Source organism: Molossus molossus, unplaced genomic scaffold, assembly GCF_014108415.1.
Source record: "Molossus molossus isolate mMolMol1 unplaced genomic scaffold, mMolMol1.p scaffold_m16_p_3, whole genome shotgun sequence".
NCBI classification, from domain to species: Eukaryota; Metazoa; Chordata; class Mammalia; order Chiroptera; family Molossidae; genus Molossus; species Molossus molossus.
Window position 1 is genome coordinate 113,555,678 of NW_023425366.1, and position 20,879 is coordinate 113,576,556.

The 20,879-nt window shown below is 41.5% G+C and overlaps 1 protein-coding gene across 4 annotated transcripts in view; it reads left to right on the top strand.

The window, feature by feature from the left end:
* Window positions 1-20,879, top strand: part of USP7 (ubiquitin specific peptidase 7) — a 68,760-nt gene that overhangs the window by 11,205 nt on the left and 36,676 nt on the right. Inside the window, exon 1 of one of the 4 annotated variants that reach the window (XM_036280796.1) lies at window positions 6,101-6,148. The exons of 2 other annotated variants lie outside the window; for them this stretch is intronic. The gene's annotated coding sequence lies outside the window, so the exon portion shown is untranslated. Of the gene's footprint in view, window positions 1-6,100; window positions 6,149-8,229; window positions 8,249-20,879 lie in introns of those variants that run through there. One more of the 4 variants, XM_036280797.1, reaches the window with a different exon arrangement.

Below are 20,879 nucleotides of genomic sequence, written 5' to 3' on the forward strand. Positions count from 1 at the left end.
CTTTACACGTGAAGAGGCAGGTTGGATCTGTGGTGTGGTATGAAAAGGCCATCACTGGCTTTGAAGATGGAAGGGGGAAGCCAAGGACGGCGGATGGTCTCTAGAAGCCAGAAAGGCGAGGAGCCTTCAAAAAGGACACGCCTTTCTGATACCTCGAAGTTAGTCCAGTGAACCTCACTTTCAGACTTATGACCTCTAGAACCGTAAAAGTGTGTGTATTGTTTAAGCCACTAAGTTTGTGGTAATTTGTTTCAGTAGTGATTGGAAACTAATACAGGATCTGAGGAGGTGGGTAAGAAGCAGCAGGTGGGTGCCCAATAAATGTAGCTGGCCTTGAACTCGAGAGACTGCAGAGAGGCTAGATGAGTATGAGGCAGCTAACCCTCATAGCCATTTGTGATTCATCATCACCAGGAGACACCATTGGTCATAAAGATAGTGGTCACAATTTTTTAATCCTCACTCGAGGATATGTTTTTACTGATCTTAGGGAGTGAGGACGGGAGTGGGGAGGGGGAAGAGAAACCTCAATTGGTTGCCTCCTATATGCACCCCGACTGGGGATCAAACGTACAACCTGGATATGTGCCTTGACCAGGAATTGAACCTGAGACCCTTCAGTGCACAGGATGATGCTCCAACCAACTAAACCACACCAGCCAGGGCAGTTACTGCTTTTTAACTTAAACACCCCCGCTGCCTTCTCCTGTTTCTTTCCTCACCCACCACCTTGTACTGATAAACTGCAGTTGGGTTTCCTAGTTTGAACATTTTGTGTGGTTCACCACATGCTTTGAATATAGAAAGTAGCTCACTGTAAAAATCAGCAGGGGCCACCCCTACACACCCCTATAGTTCAGCAAGTGGAATAGGGTGGCAGAAGACACAGAACAAAATTGTATGAGTTTTTAAAGGTAGATGACTCCTCCCTCTGAGAATTGAATTAACTGAGTCAGGTGTTTAGTGACATTATAACAGCGGTTCTCAACCTGTGGGTCATGACCTTTTTGGGGGTCGAACGACCCTTTCACAGGGGTCGCCTAAGACATAACAGCAAAATTACAGTTATGAAGGAGCAGTGAAAATAATTTTATGGTTGGGGGTCACCACAACATGAGGAACTGTATTAAAGGGTCTCGGCATTAGGAAGGTTGAGAACCACTGTGTTATAAGATCCTGAGCTGAAATGAATCATCCCTAAAGAAAACCAACTGGGACTCTGGGTATATGAAAGCCCAAGTATCGTCAGCTGGAGCTCAGGGCACAAGTGTGCTTGCTACATTTCAGAGTACTCAATTCTGTGGACCTACAGGGTGAAGCACCTTAATTCAAGGTATAGACCTTGTCTGCTCAGGTCCTGTCCCCACAACAGCATTATAGATTAGCAGGCCCACACAGATGGCATGAACCTGGTTGCTCTCCCTTCTCCCCAGGTCATGTTCTGTTTTGAAGCCCTGACTACTGTGTTTTTCTACTCTCTTCTAAATCACCTAGTTTCTTTCTTAGGACAGTAGCTTTCACAAGGTGGAAGGAATGCTGGGTCAGAGGTACCAGAGCTCCAGGATTCCTGAACTGGGCAGGAGTGAAAAGGAATGAGGTGACTTCAGAGGCTAGTCTCCTTGGCTCACTAATTTCTAGCTAGCTGTGTGGTGTTGTGTGGCATATTTCAAATACTTTCCTTTGGGGCTTCTTTTCCTGACAGGTAGTTTTAAAGTAGGGTATCTATCTTCACAGGCAACTTTGGGAAGTATGTTTAGTTTGTAAAGTGATTGTAGCGGTCAAAAACTGGAGCAAAACAGTTTTAAATATATAGAAAGCCTCCCTTGGCTTGATGTCAGCATTTGCCTATTAAGTCAATGAAGAAAGCTTAAATATGCCCTGGGCAGTTTGGTTCAGAGGTTAGAGTGTGGGTCCGCAGACCGGAAGGGCCTTGGGTTTGATTCCCAGTCAAGGGCATGTACCTGGGTTACAGGTTCCATCCCCATGTCTGGTTGGGGTTGTGCAGGAAGCAACCAATCGATGTGTCTCACTCTCCTCTCTTCTTCTCTCTCTTCCTCCCTCCCTCCCTATCTAAAAAATCAATGGAAAATATCATTGGGTGAGGAAAGAAAGCTTTCTTTTCCCCAAAAGAAAAGAAAGCTTAAATAAATGTGGTTCTTTGCTCTTAGTTTTTCTGAATGTCCCCTCAGTTTTTCTGAATGTCCCCTCTGCTCTCACAATGCAATGTAGGACCCATGTCTTGCGCATTTTGTGAGCAGAGGGGTCTTAAGTTTCTGTGGTTTCCTCTGAAAGCAGCATACTTTTTTTGGACATTGCCTCAGATGGGTGATTTCAAATCATTGTGCAGATAGTAGATTTAGGATATTTACTGGCCATTGATCGTGTGTGAGCTTCTTCAGGGAAAAGATGCGAAGATTGGGGACAAATTCTGGCCTCAAGGAACTTGGCTAGGAGTGATGATGTCTACACAATGAATGATAACACCAAATGATAATTGCCAATGTATTGCGCAGCGGGCTGGCAAAGTCGAGACCTTTGAGCGAGTTGATTTTGGGGATGTCTGGAGAGGATGCAGATAAACGAAGTGATCCATGGACCTTCTAGTGGGGAACAGAATTGCATATGGTTCTTGAGGTGACTAGTTCAGCTTTAAGACACATGGCAGCCAGCTGCACAGGTTCTGTATTTTAGACACAGCAGCACGAGCTAGTGACAGGTGGTTGTCACCTCCTTCAGCACCCTCATTTCCCTGGGATGGTTATGTTAAAAGTGTGATCCCTGCTGATTTAAGTCTTCAGGATTATTCTAAAGTTGAAAGTTGGTTATTATTTACCTTGGGAGTGAGGATATGAGGAGAGGGAAATTAACTACTGTAAATATAAAGGCTTTCTATTGTGGCCAGTTATTTAAATCTGATTTCTCCTTTGATGAAGTTTAGTCCTGTCTTTTATTTTTTAATTTATTTTTGTTACAGATGTTTCTCCTTTTCTCACCATTGAACACCCCTCCCCCCCCCCCGCATTGTCTATATCCATTGGTTACGCATATGTGCATATAAGTACTTTGGTTTATCTCTTCCCTCCCCCTTTATTTTTCTTAAAATACTGTTTTTATTTTGGGTCGGTTGATATCAGAGAGCACTCAGTTGTATGATTTTGTTTTAGGGCAGAAAGTATTAATTATATCCCCAACTCTACAGGCGAAGAAACCCAGGCTCTGAAGGTTGAGGTGATTTCTAGACCTGCACTGTCCAGTATTGTAGCCTCTAGCCAATCCTGGCTGATTAGGTTTATATTAATGAAATTTAAGTAAAATTAAATAGTTCCTCAGTCTCACTAGCCATGTTTCAGGGGCTTAGTAGCTAGCTACTTGTGGCTCGTGGCTTCCATGCTGGACAGCACAGCTGTGGAGCGTGTGCGTGGGCACAGAAAGCTGTCTGTCCTGCACTGCTCTCCACCGAGCCTGTGAATTCGGTTTTAGCTTTGCCCTTCTAGCAGGCTTTTTGCCTCACAAGAATGTTTAGAATAATGGAAAACCAAACATTTTCCTCTGCAATAAGGTAAGGAGAAGGTTCCCCAAACAGGTTCACCATATTACATACTTGCTGGTAATCCAGAAATTACTGAATCACTGCTTTAGTCTCTGGGTTGGGGGTAGTTCAAAGATGAAGAAATGATAGATGTTTTTGCTTAAGGAAAGTCAGGGGGAGATACACACACACACACACACACACACACACATAAAATATACATAATATAATATATGTATATATATGTTATGTGCATACATAATACATGCAGGATAGAAAGGGATGAATGCCAGTAGGGGTGAAGAGATAGGGTTCTGGAAATTGAGGAGAGATCACATTAGACTGTGGGGAAGCTGGAAGGTTTGGTGAAGTGGTACTTGGAATGGGTTGTAAAGATGGTTAGGATTTGAGTTCAGGGCAATTTGAAGTAAGACTGCCAGAGGCAAGACTTCTGGGTAGATGAAAATAGAGATCTTCTTTGTGTTTCCTGGGCTTATCCATTATGGTTGTAATTACACATCCAGTTGTGTTCCTTTGCTTTTCTCTCCCCCACCTTAGGTGTAGGTCAGAAGCTCAGGGACTGGAGCCAGGGTCCTTTTTTACCCCTTGAATAGTAGTTTGTCCTCAGTACCAAATAATCAAATGCATTGCATTTTTATATCTTAGTTTCTGTCAGACTGGACACGCCACAATGTTAAATGACAGTTAGCCTTAATTTTGCCTGCTTTGGCAACAGCTATAAAGGGTTAGATCTGCACCTGCCTCTATGTCTTCCTGATAAAATATGTTAGTATCAGCAGGATTTTAAAAAAAACAGCAACTTATATTGAGATATAATTCACATACATCACAACCCACCCATTTAAAGTGTATAATTCAGTGGGTGTTAGTATGTTCACAGTTGTATAATAACACAATCAAAATTGGAACATTTTCATTACCCCAAAAAGAAATTTTGTAGTCCTTAAAGGCACTGCCTGTCTTCCTGTAGCTCTGTCAGTGTTTTCATTCCTTTTTATTGCAGAATAGTATTTCATATGTGGAACCTCACCATACTGGATCAGAAAGAGGTGCAGGTTCTCATGATTCTGTCTCTGTAATAGGTATTATTCAGTATTTTTAAAGGGAACTGTTTTTTTGTGGTTATGAATGTGTTCACCACTAAATGAAATGAACTGAGTGACCTAGAATGAGGGTCATTTCCGGTCATTTTCTGCTGCTCTGTTACTCAGAGCAGCAGAGTAACAGTACAAATGGATAAAGGAATTTACTATATATATATATATATATATATTTATATTTTAATCCTCACCCGAGGACACTCTTCCATTTTTTGTTCAGATAAAGTAGGTGGGAAAGAGAGGAAGAGAGAGTGAGAGAGAAACATCGACGTGAAAGGACACAACGAGTGGCTGCCACCCGCATGACCAACCAGGGCTGGGGACAAACGGCAACCGATGTATGCGCCCTTAGCGGGAACCGAACCTGGGTCTCTCTGGACCGCAGGCCGACGCTCTTAACTGCTGAACCAAACCGGCCAGGGTGGAATTTACTAGATTTTTACCATGCACGGACGGCTATGGGAACTGCTGAAAGTCCATGGATTCTGGGTCTGGGTCGATCTCACAAAACTAAGGGCCCACAAGGCAGAGAATTCCCGGTATGAAGGAATATGGATCTCCTTTACTCTTGGCCCTCCATATTGCTAGCAGAGTTTCTCCTAAGTGGGAAGAGCATGTAATTTCAGTTTAAAGCGTCACACTACAAATCCACCAGTCAGTCTGATCCTTGGACTATCAAACCTTTTGTTGTCAGGATCCTGTTACAATTTTGTTGTTGTTGTTAAATCCTTACCCGAGGATCTTTTTCCATTGATTTTTTTTTTTTTAGATAGAGCGAAGCAGGGCTGGGGGGGGCATTGATGTGAGAGAGACACGTCAATTGATTGCTTCCCACACCACCCAAACTGGGCTGTGGATCCAACCTGCAACCCACCATACATGCCCTTGACTGGCAGTCGAACCCGAGGGCCGAAGCTCTAACTGCTGAGCCAGACCTCTAACCGCTGAGCCAAATCAGCCACAGCAGGATCCTGTCACAGTTTTTAAGTTAGTGAGAACCCTAAAGAGCTTTTGGGTATGTGGGTTATATCATTATTTACCATATTAAAAATTCATACTAAAATCAACCTTAGGTATTTATTTAAAGATTATAAACCAGTACATGGAAACACACTTTTTATAGGAAATAATTATTTTTCAAAACAAAATTTAATGAGGAATCCATTTCTACATTTTTAAAAATTTCTTGTATTGTCTACTTAATGCAAGACAGCTGGCTCCTTATAGCTGCTTGTGGAAATGTAAAGAAAACTAAGTTTTATAGAGGCTTATAGTTAGAAGAGGGAGAGTACTTGAATAGCCTTTTCAGATACTTGTGGCAGTTTTATGATGTTACACCAGAGCTTGATAGCTACTTAAGGTTAATAGCAATGTGCAGTTTGAAACTGTGTGAACTAACTTTTCATGTTCTAATACATTAACATTCATTGACCTGTCTTGTCCTTTGAATAGAGCTTTTCTAGTACCATTCATCAGTCATTTGGAAAATACTGATTTGGTGAGTTACACAGATCTAAATATCAACATATTTCATTTACCGTTAACATTTTAAAAGATAGAGTGTAAATATCTCAAACATCGCATTCATGTGTGTGGTAGCCTCGTGCTGTTACCTAACTGGGGACAAAATTGTAGTTCTAACTTCTGAAAGCTTACTGGAACAAAGAGAGCAGTTACTTTTGTTCTGTATGTAAGAGTCTTAATATTCCTTGGCAGAGTGGGTGAAGATGGTTGAATGGTTATTTGTGGCAGCCTAGTCATCTACAGCAGGGGGGTGGCCACTTCTGTATCAGGTAATGCCATGGGGATGGGGAGCAGGCAGTGTTGGATAGTCCCTGTGATGGGGAAGTGCTGTGGATTGGGAAGTAGAGACCAGAATTTTGTTTTACACTTAAAGGTAGTTCTGTTAAGATAAATAACAGGTATTCATGAGCATGTAAGGGGAAAGAGCGCAGGATCAATTTTTTATCTTGATTATTTTGCTTTCTAATCCTTCATAATGGCCAACATCCTACTTATTAATCTTTATTCTGTTTGTATCTTTCCCCCTATTTTTTTCCATTTTTCAGTAGCTTGTGTGGAACAGTTAAAACTCTTTTGGAAGTCAGTCGGAATCTAAATTCTAAATATAAATTTATATTTGTTATAGAATAGCATACCTTGTTTATGCAATTGACTTTATTGGAGGAGAGTATGTGTGTCTTACATTTTAGTACTCTTTTTCCCCAGAGAATTAAAAGATCTGAAACCGTATACCAAGGGAATATTATTTAGAATTAGTAAAGCATTTCTTTTTATTTATTTATTTATTTATTTATTTATTTATTTATTTATTTAATTTTATTTTTGTTACAGATGTTTCTCCTCTTTTACCCCATTGACACCCTCCTCCCCATCCCTGCCCCCCTCGTCCCCAGCTTTATTGTCCATGTCCATTGGTTATGCATACATGCATATAAGTTCTGTGGTTTATCCACCCCCCTCTCTTCTGAGGATTGTCAGTCTATACCCTACTTCCATGTTTCTGGGTCTACCCTATTCCTCAGACTGTTACGTTCATTATATTCCATATATAAGTGAGATCATGTGGTATTTGTCTTTTTCTGCTTGGCTTGTTTCACTTAGGATAATACTTTCCAGGTCCCTCCATGTCATCTCAAAGGATAAGAGATCTTTCTTTAGTAAAGCATTTCTTATTCTCCTCCTAGGTATTTTATCCTTTTCTTTTTTAAAATACCATGTAGTAAAATTGACTTTGGAGGAGGGGAGTGTGGGTCTATGAGTTTTTAAAAAAAAAATTCTCACCTGAGGACCATTGATTTTTAGAGAGTGGAAGGGAGGAAGGGTGGGAGGAGAGAGAGAGAGAGAGAACATTGATGTGAGAGAGACACATTGATTGGTTGCCTCCTACATGACCAGGGCCAGGAATCCAACCTGCAACCCAGGTGCATGACCTTGATCAGAAATCAACCTCTAGACCCTTTGGTTTGTGGGCCAATGCTCTAACCAATGAGCAAAACCGCCCAGGGCTGAATTTTAACGCATGTATAGGTCTGGAGTAACTATTACCATGATCAGGACACCGAACAGTTCCCTCATCCCCAAAACCTCCCTCACACTGTTCTCGAGTAGTCACATCTTCCACCCAAGGCTAAACCCCTGGCGACCACTGATCTTCTCCAGTCCTTACAGTTTTATTATTTTGTAAATGTCATGTAAATGAACTCATACAGCATGTAACCTTTCCAGACTGCCTTATTTTATTCAGAGCAGTGCCTTTGAGATTCATCCAAGTTAGGTGTATCAGTAGTTTGTTCCTTTTTATTTTTGAGCAGTATTTTATTGTATGAACACACCACAGTTATTTATTCCTTCTCCCAGTGAAGGACATTTGGGTTTTCTCCAGTTTTTGGCAGTTATAAATATTCATGTACAGTTTTTTTTGTGTGTGAACATGAGTTTTCATTTTTCTCTAGTAAGGTGTGGTTAACTCTATAAGACACTGTCAAACTGTCTTGAGTGCTGGTACAGTCTAGCATTCCCACAGTCAATGTACAAGTGATCCAGTTGATCCATATCCTTACCAGCAATCAATATTGTGAGTATTTTTTAATATTGATCATCCTTATAAATTTGGTAGTGGTATCTCTGTGGTTTTAATTTGCATGTGTCTAATAGCTAATGGTCAAACAGGTTTTGTTTATTTGCCATCCCTCTTTGAATTATCTGTTCAAATATTGTTTTTTTGTTTGTTTGTTTTTTGGTTTTATTACAATCAAGTTTTGAGACCTCTTTTATATTTGGGATACAAGTTATTTGTGAGAGGGTTGATATGCAGGTATTTTCTCCCAATACTGGGGGCATTGCTGGTGTATTGAAGATGTTCAAGGTCTCTACTAGTTTGTGGACTGAATGGTCCCCTTCCCCTCTTTAAAAAATAAGGCCAGATTTTCTTTGCTACTCCTGGAAAATTAGTCTTTCTGCCAGAAACTTTTTATTATTTTTGGTGCGTGCCCCTAGCGGGAACCGAACCCAGGACTCTCTGGTCTGCAGGCCAACGCTCCAACAGCTGAGCCAAACCGGCCAGGGCTCTCCCAGGAACTTTTATTTTTTATTTTTATTTTTTTAATCATCCTCACCCGAGGACATTTTTCCACTTTTTGTTCAGGTAGAGTGGGAGGGAGAGAGAGGAACAGAGAGAGAGAGAAACATCGATGTGAAAGGAACACATCGAGTGGTTGCCACCCACACAACCAACCAGGGCCGGGGACAAACTGGAACCGAGGTACGTGCCCTTAGCGGGAACTGAACCCGGGTCTCTCCGGACCGCAGGCCGATGCTCTAACCGCTGAGCCAAACCGGCCAGGGCTCTCCCAGGAACTTTTAAAACATTTCTTTGGCCGCTAGTTTTCCATAAGGTCTTGATTTAAAATCTCTCTGCCTCTGACCTCAATCCTAGCCCCCAAATGCGTTGTCTTTTAAAATAGTTTTTAAGGAAAATCTAGGCATTTAAGAGAGAATGCTGTCTTTTGCCAAGGTAAACCGACCTTCTTAAAGACATTCTTGTAATTTATTCAGTGTTTCGTCTATTGGTGGACATGTCTACTGATTATATAGTTTTACTTAAAATTACATGAATAGAGAGTAAATTTATACATATAAGTTAGCTTTGAGATAATTGGATTTTATAGCACCAAACTGTTTGATATTATTGTCAGATATATACTGCAGAAAACTGACCCAGTTGTTTGGTATATACATCATTTACTTTGCAGAGCTCTCAGAAATTTGTGATTTGTGGAACTATTTGTATCCAGGTGAAATGGCCTTTTTCTATTAAGTCCTTGAGCCCCCCCCCCCCCTTTTAATAGAGCTTTATTGAGATATAATTCACATACCTTGTAGTCCCAGAGTTGTGCAACCATCACTTCAGGCAGTTTGGGAAGATTCTTATCACAGCAAAAAGAAACCCATGTACCCCTATCACCTCTTCAGTCTCCACATTTCCTATGTACCCATTACCCCTCAAATCTAGGCAACCTCTGATCTATATTTTGCCTAACGATTTGTCTCTTCTGGGCACTTCATATCAATGGAGTCATGTAATATGTGATCCTTGGTATTAATGGGCACTTAATGTTTTTAATTTTTCTGTTAATAATGATATTTCAATGTAAGAAATTTGCTTCTGCATATCTTTGGGTATGTATGGTAGTTTTCTTTGGAATGAATTAGAAATGACATTTTACGTGAAAACATTTGACTTTTGATTTTATTAAATTCTGCCTTTGGGGAGAATAATTTTATGCTCCAGCTAGCCATTTGACACCACCCATTTTGCAAGATCCTCAGTGTCAGTGGGCATTTCCAGTATTTTTCACTGATAATAAGGTAGATGAAAGGTAGATGGTTTTGTGTTAATCAGAGAAGTTGAGCATATTTGTTGGTCACTTTTGTTACGAATTTCTCCTTTGTTATAGTTGCATTGTTTCTTCTTAGTTTTTAGGAACTCTGTGTATTCTGGATATCAATTCTTTGGCTTTTTTTTTTTTTTTTTTTTTATTCTCACCCGAGGACATTTTTCCATATTTTGTTCAGATAGAGTGGGAAGGAGGGAGGGAGAGAGAGACATCGACGTGAAAGGGACACGTCGAGTGGTTGCCACCCGCAGGGCCCAACCAGGGCCGGGGACAAACTGCAACCGAGGTACGTGCCCTTAGCAGGAACCGAACCCAGGTCTCTCTGGACCGAAGGCCGACGCTCTAACTGCTGAGCCAAATCAGCCAGGGCTCAATTCTTTGGCTTTTATGTGTATTTTCCAGAAAAATACTGGAAATGCCCACTGACACTGAGGATCTTGCAAAATGGGTGGTGTCAAATGGCTAGCTGGAGCATAAAATTATTCTTTTATTATTCTTTTATGTGTTGCAAAGAAGCTACCTTCTTCCTGTAGCTTTCATGAAGCTCTGTCTCTGCTGGGTATGCTGAGACTTCCTTTTCGACAAGTGGCCTGTGCTACACAACTTAGCAGATAATGCTGGTTCTCTTTTTCTGTGGAACAAGACCAGATGTGTAAGAAAGCAATACAGACATAATTATAAGCTCAGTTGTGCAGGATTGGACACCCCTGTCAGTGCCCAGTCAGCCTTCACAGTCATCAGTCAGGGTTTGTGGAACAGACATGATTGGCAGTTAGGATGATCCTCCAGGGAGCAGATGGTTTTTACATAATCAAACCAAACAGAAAGCCCCAAACAAATAGTTTTATTTAAGGAACACAAATTTATATGTGGCCTTCTTTGTGGCTTTGTTTTTATATAACTAATTTAAATAGGGATTATTTCAGCATGTAGAGCCAACTGTCAGATTTTGAACCTTAAGGCTCTATCATTTAGTAGCTGGGCAGACACCAACTTGAGGCCCTGTGGTGGCCCACCAGCGACAGGACCAAAGAAGTCCTGGTTTAGTAGGACAGTACTGCCACCTGGAAGCGGGCTCCCAGCCAGTTTAATGGGAAGTGCATGTAGTCAAAACATATAAAAGTCATGAAAATAATAAAACCAGAACACCTTAAGAGTTGTGGTATTGATTAAGCCATAATTTTCTTGTTAATAATATGACCAAAGGAATTCTCTACCAAAGTAGAGCTATGGGAGGCTACCCTCCTAACCTGGCAGGGTAGCCCTGAGGGGCACCCGCATCCTCTGCAGAACAGCAAGGGAGCGTCTGTCTGCCTGTGGGGATGAGGACAGGCCTGACCAGATGGGTGTATAGCGTTGGCAGCCAAGGTCCAAACATTGGAACCATCTCAGCTCTGATGGACCAGAATACTGTTCTTTGAGCAGTGCTTTCAAGACCATGGTGGATTTCTCTTTTGAAAAATGTTATTGAATTTATTGGGGTGACATTGGTTATTAAAATTATATAGGTTTCACATGTGCATTTCTATAATACATTGTATATTGTATTGTGGGTTCACCACCTAAAGTCTTTTTTCATCACCATTTATCACCCTTTTACCTTTTCCTATGTCCCCCCACTGGTGGCTTTCTTTTCATTTGCTGAGGGGCACATGCCCAGAGTGGACGTTTGGGGAATGAAACTCAGAGCGAGTACTTATTGTAGCCTTCAAGGCCCTCCACAGCCTTGGCCCTGCCCACCTTTATTTATTTAGTTTTGGTTAATCCTCCCTCACCAGGGGATATGGGGATATTTATTTATTTATGTATTTATTTATTTAAGAGAGACTGGAAGGGAGGGGAGAGAGAGAGAAACATTGATGTGAGAGAGACACATTGATTGGTTGGTTGCCTCCCACACGAACCCCTTGGTGTGCAGGCTGATGTGCTAATCACTGGTCCACTGAGCAGGTCACTGCCCGCCTTTTGTCTGAACCTTCTCTCCCATCTTCTCTCCTTTGCCCCTCTATCTAGATTGAGCTTTACTAGTATCTCTGCCCAGCTGGTTCCTTTTCATTCATGGTTTCGACCTGGATGTTGCCTCTTCCTTTGTGTCTGATGGTACGTGTCCAAGCCCAGTGGCTCTGTTAACACTCTGCCCCCCCCCCCCATCACAATTGTCCCCTCTTGTCTCCTCCTACAAGAAAGTAAGTTAGTTTCAGGAGACCAGTGAGCTTATCTGTCTGTTCCCTCCTGAGCCTCAGGGACCCTCCCAGCTCTTGGCACACACACGGTGCTTGATAAGTAGGTTGGCTAATTTCTAAGAGAAGAGTGTAGGTTCTGCCCAGTCCCAGCTAGAGATGCTTCCCTTCACCTTCCAGGTTACTAGAATGTCTTCCTTATTGTTACTGTAATTGCAGGCAAGAAGGGCATGCCCACCATTTAGGGGGATGCTTGAAGTCCTTGGTAATGGAATGATAATGGGTTAGAAATGATCTTTTTGAAGCATTGTTGAAGTTGTCTACTTAGGACCACATTCAGAAACTGACTGCTTCTCTGGGAGGTTCCACTTTTCCTAATCAGGCACAGAGGAGTGAGGGCTGGAAAGCGCTTTGTTTCCTCAGGGCCAGCGGGCATCATGGTCTTTGTGACTGGAAGGTGAGCTTGTTGGCACCTCCTTCTCCCCACCCAGTGGCCCATGAGGGTGGTAAACTTGGGGAGCCACTGAGTCCTGGAAGGGAGAGAAGACTAATTGTTAGACTGGGGTGAGAGCAGAGTAATTCAGACCTGTGAGTCCTCATGGTAGTGTCCTTGTAAGAACTTCAGTCCCTTGTTACCTCCAGGTTCTGTCCAAGGACTGGCTGGCTGTATTCTGTAGTCTCGTCTGAGGCCCAGCATTGCCTTAGAAGATTTCCGCAGGGGGAAATGGAGTTGACTTCACAGTTACTGAGTTTCCCCACAGAACCGTATGTTTTCTCCATGTCAGGAAGTTGTTTCCCAGCTCTCAGGAGGCTCTGGTTTCTTAGGGAGTGTGGCAGCTCCCAGCCTGGGTGTCCCTTATGACTGCCCACCTCCCTCCTGGTTGCTCTGTTCCTGCTGTGCCCTACAGGTCAGTGCTGCCCTGGCTTCTGGACTGCCCTCCCTTATAACTGGCCAAATGGCTGCGCCCTGCTTCTCATTCATGCTCAGTACACCTGTCTGTCTCTCTTAGGCTGTCAGCTGTTCTTCTCAGTGAGCTTGGAGCTAGGTTCCATACATTGAGGATTTGTTCTGGGCCAGAACATCAGGAAATTGATTGTGTTCGAATCCCTCTAAATAATAGTAATAAAGCTGTATGTAAAGACTGGAAGAGTTCTCCTGAACAGTATGTCAACTTTGTGCAGGAGGTGGTTCTTGCGATTTAGTTGTTTGAAGCCATTTGGTAGCATTCTGGTTTTTGGATGCGCTGTTGATAAATACTATTGGGAAGAGCATGGCAAATTATTTCCCGATCTGTTTGAGAAGGCCCTGGTTGCTAAACATGCAGCAAGGCGAAGATCATAGTACAGAGTTGTTTGCTGAGCATCATGCAAGTGCCTCCCCTCAACCCCCCAAACTGGAAACAGTCGTCTGTAAGGGAATGGTTGAGTAAATCATGACACAATATTATGGTGCTAAGCAAAATGAAATTCATGTATCTGTCTATGCATATATGTATTTATATTGATTCGGGTTAGCTATAATTTATCTATGTAGTGTGATTAGTGTACCATTTTTCTGTTCCTGAGAAAAAATACATGCACACTGTGCATATGTACCTATATATGAACATTGAGAAAGCCTGGAAGGCGACACATCAGACGGTGGCTTCCTTCTCATTTGGCTCTGAAGCAGGGAAGGTCATTATTTCCCCTTAAGCATCTCTACACCCCTTGCCTTGCCACTGTGAGCATTTCATTCTTTAAAATCCAAAAGTAAAAATAAATGTGGAACCAGGACCTGTACAAAAATATTTATAGCAGCTTTATTTATGTTATCCCCAGATGTTGGCAGGTTGAGTAGGCAGGGCAGATAGTGGAGTGTCCCTGTCATGGAACCCTATTTGGCAATATACATTTCAGGGGAGTTAGGCTGAATGTTAAAATGCCTTCCAAAGGTTACATACCTACGTCCATTTCTGTAACATCATTGAAATAACAAATTATGAATGTGGAGATTGGTCATTGTCAGGGTTTATTGGGCAGGGGAGGCACACACATAAGGGATGTAGGTGTGGCTAGGAAGGTGCACTCTGAAGGTCCTTGTGTTGGAACTAGTATCTTCATTGTGGTGGGCACAAACATACACATGTCATAAAATTAGCACAAGTAAATAGGAATAGGATTAGTGTATTGTGTCAGTATCCTGGCTGTGATATATTGTACTATTGTTTTGCAAAATCGTGCTTTTGGGTAAAGTTGGGTAAAGGAAAAGGGATTGCTGTTATTTGATATCACAGTGAGTTTCATAGAAAAATGAAGTTGGGGGGGTATAGTAGAAGTTGTGCAGGACTACACAGATGACTGGGTAAGTGCACAGCTTTTCAGGAGGGCTGCATGGGAGGAGAGCTTGTGTCTGTGCAGGGGCAGTTTGAGCAGCACCTCAAGTTTGTTTGAAGCAGTTCCTGAACCAGTAGTTCCCATTTACTGGCCCTCTCTGTTCTCAGGCAACATTGAGAGTAGGCACTTAAAAAGTATATCTGTAGAGTTAAGAACCTCAGCCTTCTCTGCCCGGCTGCTATGGCTCAGGGGATTGAGTGCTGTCCCATGGACTGAGAAGAGAGGTCCCAATTCAATTTCCAGTCAGAGCACATGCCTGAATTTCGGGCTCAATCCCCATTAGGGGGTGTGCAAGAGGCAGCTAATTGATGTTTCTCTCTCACATCGAGGTTTCTATCTCTCTCCCTTCCTCTCTCTCTCAAAAAATCAATGAAGCCCTGGCCAGCTTGGCTCAGCAGTTAGAGCGTCGGCCTGCGGTCCGGAGAGACCCGGGTTCGGTTCCCGCTAAGGGCACGTACCTCGGTTGCAGTTTGTCCCCGGCCCTGGTTGGTCGTGCGGGTGGCAGCCACTCGATGTGTCCCTTCACGTTGATGTTTCTCTCTCTCTCTCCCTTCCTCTCTCTCCCTCCCACTCTACCTGTACAAAAAAATGGAAAAATATCCTCGGGTGAAGATAAAAAAAAAAAAAAGAAAACATATTAAAAAAACAAAAGAACCTCAGCTTTCTTTCAGCATCTTGTCTCTGTGCTTAGGACTTTTTAATCTTATTTCTCCCTGACTAGTGCCTCTGGATTCATTTGGCTGCTCCATCAAACTTGTACTGTATCTAAGGAGTGTGTGCCTCCTGAGGAAAGGGCCACATAGGCAGAGAGCATCTTGGGGAGGAAAGGTAGAGAAAGAGCAGTGGCTCCATAGCCTTGTAGGCCTGGGTTCCTCCAGTGGCAGTGCCCTCACAGTGCCTAGGTGTGAGCCCAGTGTGATAACAGAATCTCTAAGCCCAAGGGTTCATCTGGAAAGGGGAAAACATCCACTCTGCCTTACCCCCAGGCTTGTGATCGCTACTGAGAACCAACAGCGGGGGCCAGTAAATGGGAACTGCTGGTTCAGGAACTACTTCAAACAAACTTGAGGTGCTGCTCAACTGTCCCTGCACAGACACAAGCTCTCCTCCCAGGCCGCCCTCCCGAAGAGCTCTGCTCTGTGCACTTACCCAGTCATCTGTGTGGGAAGTTGTTCGTGTCTCAGCTGCCAGGCTGCCTCTTTTCTTTCTCGACAACACCATCATCTGCATACCGCATTGTGCGCTCATCACTCAAAGTCAAGTCTCTTTCTGCTTTCTTTTCTCCTTTTAATTGTGTGAGAATTTTAGACATGCTTATGGGGATGTTTCAAGCTGAAATTTTTCATATATAAATTTAATATTATATTCCTTGTTTGTTACTCTTGAGGGTTTGCTATGTTGTCTTTTTAGAAGTAACTTTTTTATTCATATATATATATATAGAGAGAGAGAGAGAGAGAGACACTTTTTAGAGAGAGAGAACTTAACTAAAGAACCAGTAATCAGATTTTTTAGAATTATAATAAGAGTTTATTTGAGCCAAGCTAACAACGTAGACAGGAGAGAAACATCTCACATGCTCCCAATCAGACGACCCCCCCCCCCCCCATCTTCTTTCTGCTTCTGGACAATTGTGCCTTTTTAGAAAATTTTTTACTGTTATTAGACAATTGTTTATTTAAAATCTCCTAAATACTTACAAAAATAAATCAAGTATTCTGTTTTTCAAGTGTCAAGATTTTTGCCATAGAAAATAGAAAGAACCTTTTATAAATTAAATGTTACAATGAAGCTACATCAAGTTTAATAATTGCACACTATTTTCTTTTGTGTTGTGCTTTAACTGCTTTACAAATTTCCAAACCACTACTACTACTTTACTGTGTACATGTTCATGATAACACATGGAATGCAACCATCCACACATTTAACATAGAGAAATGGTTTTTGTTAACTATATATATAGAGAGACCCTAACATGGTAGTATTGTGCCCTGAAAGCCACCCCATAGAGCCAGATACTTTGCCTTTTGAAGGTGATTGTTTTAATTATTGAAGTTGCTTGACTCTGTTTCTAGTCTTTATTTTGTGGGGAACTTTAAAAAAAAAGAATGTTGAGGTATAGAGCTCCTGGAGATTCTATGCAGTCACTCTGATGTGGATGAGAGAACCCTCCCCTCTCCCAGCCCAGCAGATTCTGCTGCAGAGCCATGCAGACATGGCGGGAAACCACAGACTTGGACAAGAAGGTGACTCAGGAGTTCAGATTGGAGTCTTTATGCTGCTGGATGGGTTTTCAGAACCAGTACTGATATTTCTGAACTGTCCTGAAATATATTTGGGATTGTCAGTTAAGAAATGAACATGCAGAAAGATACTAGTGTTCTAATTTACCTTGATAGTCTCTGTTTTATATAATATTCTTTAAAATTGGTTCATTGTTGGGAGAAGGATGAGAGGAGGAAGACTAAGCAGAAGCCTGCGGGGAGAGGGGTAGAGCTGGGGCTGGAGGTTGACTTGGAATTCAAGGTAAACTGGTAGAGTTGGGATTAAGATGTGCAGTTAAAGGCTCTGTTTGAGCACTTCAGGGACTAAGTTGGTGATCTGTATTCTGCCATTTTAGCTGAGTGGTGGTTTTGCTCACTGGGTTGTGTCACTAGGTGGGAAACTCAAGGAGGACGGGGTGGGGGGCTGAGTGGAGAGTGAATCTGAGGCATGGATGGATCTTTGTGTACCAGGATCTTTGTGGTCCTAAAACTATCTTAGCTGGAAGGCTGTGGAGTTTTAGTGTGGTGTTGGTTTCTCCAACCCCAGCGTTTTTGGGAGAGGTTTCTCTCTCTCTTTAGTATGTGCCCCTAGCAGGAACTGAACCCAGGACTCTGGTCCGCAGGCCAATGCTCCAACAACTGAGCCAAACCAGCCAGGGCAATTTTTTGGGAGAGGTTTGAGAAATCGTTAAGTGACAGAGCCTGGCTGGTGTGGTTCAGTGGTTTGAGCATTGTCCCATGGACTGAGGTCCCGGTTCGATTCCCAGTCAGGGCACATGCCTGGATTGTGGGCTCAATCCCCAATAGTGGGAGTGCAGGAGGGCCAATCAATGTTTCTGTTTCTCCCTTCCTCTCTAAAAAATCAATGAAAACATTAAAAAAAGTGACAGAAAATGTCAAAGCCAACACATTGGAATAATGTTCTTCATCTGTTGGCTTATCCAGGAGTGAGATTCAGATGCTATATTAGTGCTGCATCATTTCCATAGCAATTGGCCATGTTCTCTGGGTTAGTAGTTCTGTTGTGACATCACAAATGGGAAGGAAAACTGAACATAAGCATAGGCATCCTCAGTAAAAGAGGGAGGATATAGAGAATTTGTAACTAGTCAAGGTAGTCTTTTGTGTGTTTCTAAAGTCACTCTTTAAAAAAAGTATTTTGAAAAAAAATTTTTGTACTTTTTTACATATATATTAAAATTATGCCTCTGCTACTTATAACAAGGTTTGTTGACAAAGACTTATCAACCACGAGCAATGGAAATGATCTGTTGTTTTTCTCGGTGTCGTGTATGTTTTGTATTGATAATTGCTTTTTTTCACCCTGCAGACCTGTCATGGACTTTTGTCTGTTTATTTGAGGCATTCCATGTTGTCATTGGTGTTTGCCAAACATGTCTCCAGTCTTATTATTTGAGATCATTGTGTATCAGAAAATTAGTGTTGTTTGTATGGGCCAAATGAGAGTTGACATATCTGGGAAAATTACAGCTAGGTGAGACATAAAATTCAGGAGCAGGATCACTATATATAGCGATAAATATATCTATACACCAATCTTGCACTCTTTTGATGATAAAGAAGGTACTTTTATTTATTATTTAGGATATTTCTGGAAGCCTAGTACAGACTTTGTGGGTATCATTTAATTCTGGTCTAGGGATCTGCAGTGCCTTAATTAAATTTTTAATTCTCTTGTTGAACTAACTCATCTATGAGGAGCTATTTTAAACTGGATATTCAATCCCTCAAGAGCTAGACTTGAGTTGCCAACTTTCTACAAAGGTCTCATCACTGTTGGTTGGGAGCTTCATGAAGCCTGTTGTCCTGGTTTCTCATGTACATGGTGGACCAACCAGGGACTTTGTGCTATTTCACATCCACTGGTCTTGACCACCATCTCCATGCTTATGAAGGGTGGAAAAGAGCAAATTGGTAAGCTCAGCAGAAATGTATACCTTGGTATGTAAAAGATGGGGTATTGCTCAGGAGAACCCTGTTCAACTGTAGAACTCTATACCTGCTTTGCTTTCTGGGTTCAACTGCAGAGAAACCTTGTCTTCATTAACACTAAAACAGGATCTTTCATTTTATGAAATATTAAGCTTTCTTCATTCACCACATTGCAGTTAATTTTATTGCCAGAAAACTGTGGTCCAATTTATTCATTTTTTTCACTCCACACAGTAAGGTGTTGTGGATGGTGATCCGTAAGATCTCTTGAATTGATCTTGACTTTTATTATTACTCTAACTTCTGGTGAAAAAATACTCTATTTCAAGTCATCAGACAAAAAGATACTTTAAAGATACTTTCAGCAATAATCTGAATTCATTTGGATCTCAGAATCGTCCGAATCAGGGTCAGGCACGTTATGACTTGACAGTTTAGACTGCTTACATTTACATAACATTCTAGTTTTAGTAACAGTATTTTGTTTTGTATACAGGATTGTCATTTTTGCATTATAAACCATATTTCAAAGCAATTGCAGTGGGACAGATTTAAACTGAGGAACTAAATGAAAAGTGCTGGGTGTGCATCAAAAAATTGCTTTAAAATTTATAGTACAGCTCTGCTGGTGTGACTCAATGGATGAGTGTCCTACCATCAACTAAGAGGTCCCGGTCGATTCCTGGTCAGGGCACATGCCCAGGTTCTAGGTTCAATCCTCAATGAGAGCATGCAGGAGGCAGCTGATCAATGTCTTTCTTACATCGGTGTCTCTCTCTCTCTCTCTCTGTGTCTACCTTCTTCTTTCTCTAAAACACACACACACACACACACCCCAACAACAAAAAACCCCATATTTTAAGATTTATAGTACATATTCACATGATGTGAGTGTGTGTATATGGTGTATATTCTTCTGCTTCTAGCAAACCTCTTAATAGTTTCTATGTATCATCTCAGTGGTTGTTTATTTGTATAAAGGGAAATAATTATATATATTAGTGTTTCAACATACTCTATCTCTTTCATAACAAGGGTTGCATTTATTGCTTGGTGTCTTAAGTTTTTATTTTAACTTAAGAGAATTTCCATATAGATACTTAAAAAAACTGCTGCATAGGCCTTCTCAGGGCTTTTTTCCCCTCATAAAATATTTTTATGATGGTTTCATGATGTAATTTAGGAGGGTAAATGTGAGTGAAAGACATTTTTTAGTCAAAGTACCTGGTTTTTTCATTGCTTTTTAATTAAGCCACATATGTTTTAGAGTTTTGAGTTTGAGCTTCTTAAGCAACGATAAAAGGATTTCTCCTTGCCATATTTCCCTCCACCAATTTTTCTGTCAGGGCGTGGTGGTTAAGAGACCAGTTTAAAAAATATGTATGTTGCCCGGTTGGTGTTGCTCAGTGGTTGAGCGGCGACCTGTGCACCAAGAGGTCATCAGTTCAATTCCTGGTCAGGGCAGATGTCCAGTTTGTGGGCCTGATCCCCAGTAGGAGGTGTTCAGGAGGCAGCCAATTGATGTTCTTTCTCATGGATGTTTCTCTCTCTCCCTCTCCTTTCTGCTCTCTAAAATCAGTAAAGAAAATAAAAAAATATTTATGTGTTTATTTTTAAAAATAGCTTTTAACACATCTTTAATTAAGTGTATATATTTAATGAAACAACTTATTTAAGAGTATTAAAACTATTGAGATGAGGGAGGTTATGCCTGTTTCTTGCCTTCCAAGGATTTTAAGGTGAATGTGAGATGCTTAAGAAGGATAAAGTACAGTTTACATTCAGGAATTATTTGAGAGATGTAACCTGATAGTTTTGGGTTTAGCAGTGTCTAGAGAGGGAAGGAGGCGGGTGCTATCCGTGGTGCTGAACATAACATTGCTGGTCTGAATGCTGGAAAGGATCTAAAATATTAGAGGCCAAGACCACACCTATGTAAATATTCTTTTTTATTATTATTATTATTATTATTATTTTTTTATTTTTTTTATCCTCACCCGAGGACATTTTTTCATTTTTTACTCAGAGCGGGA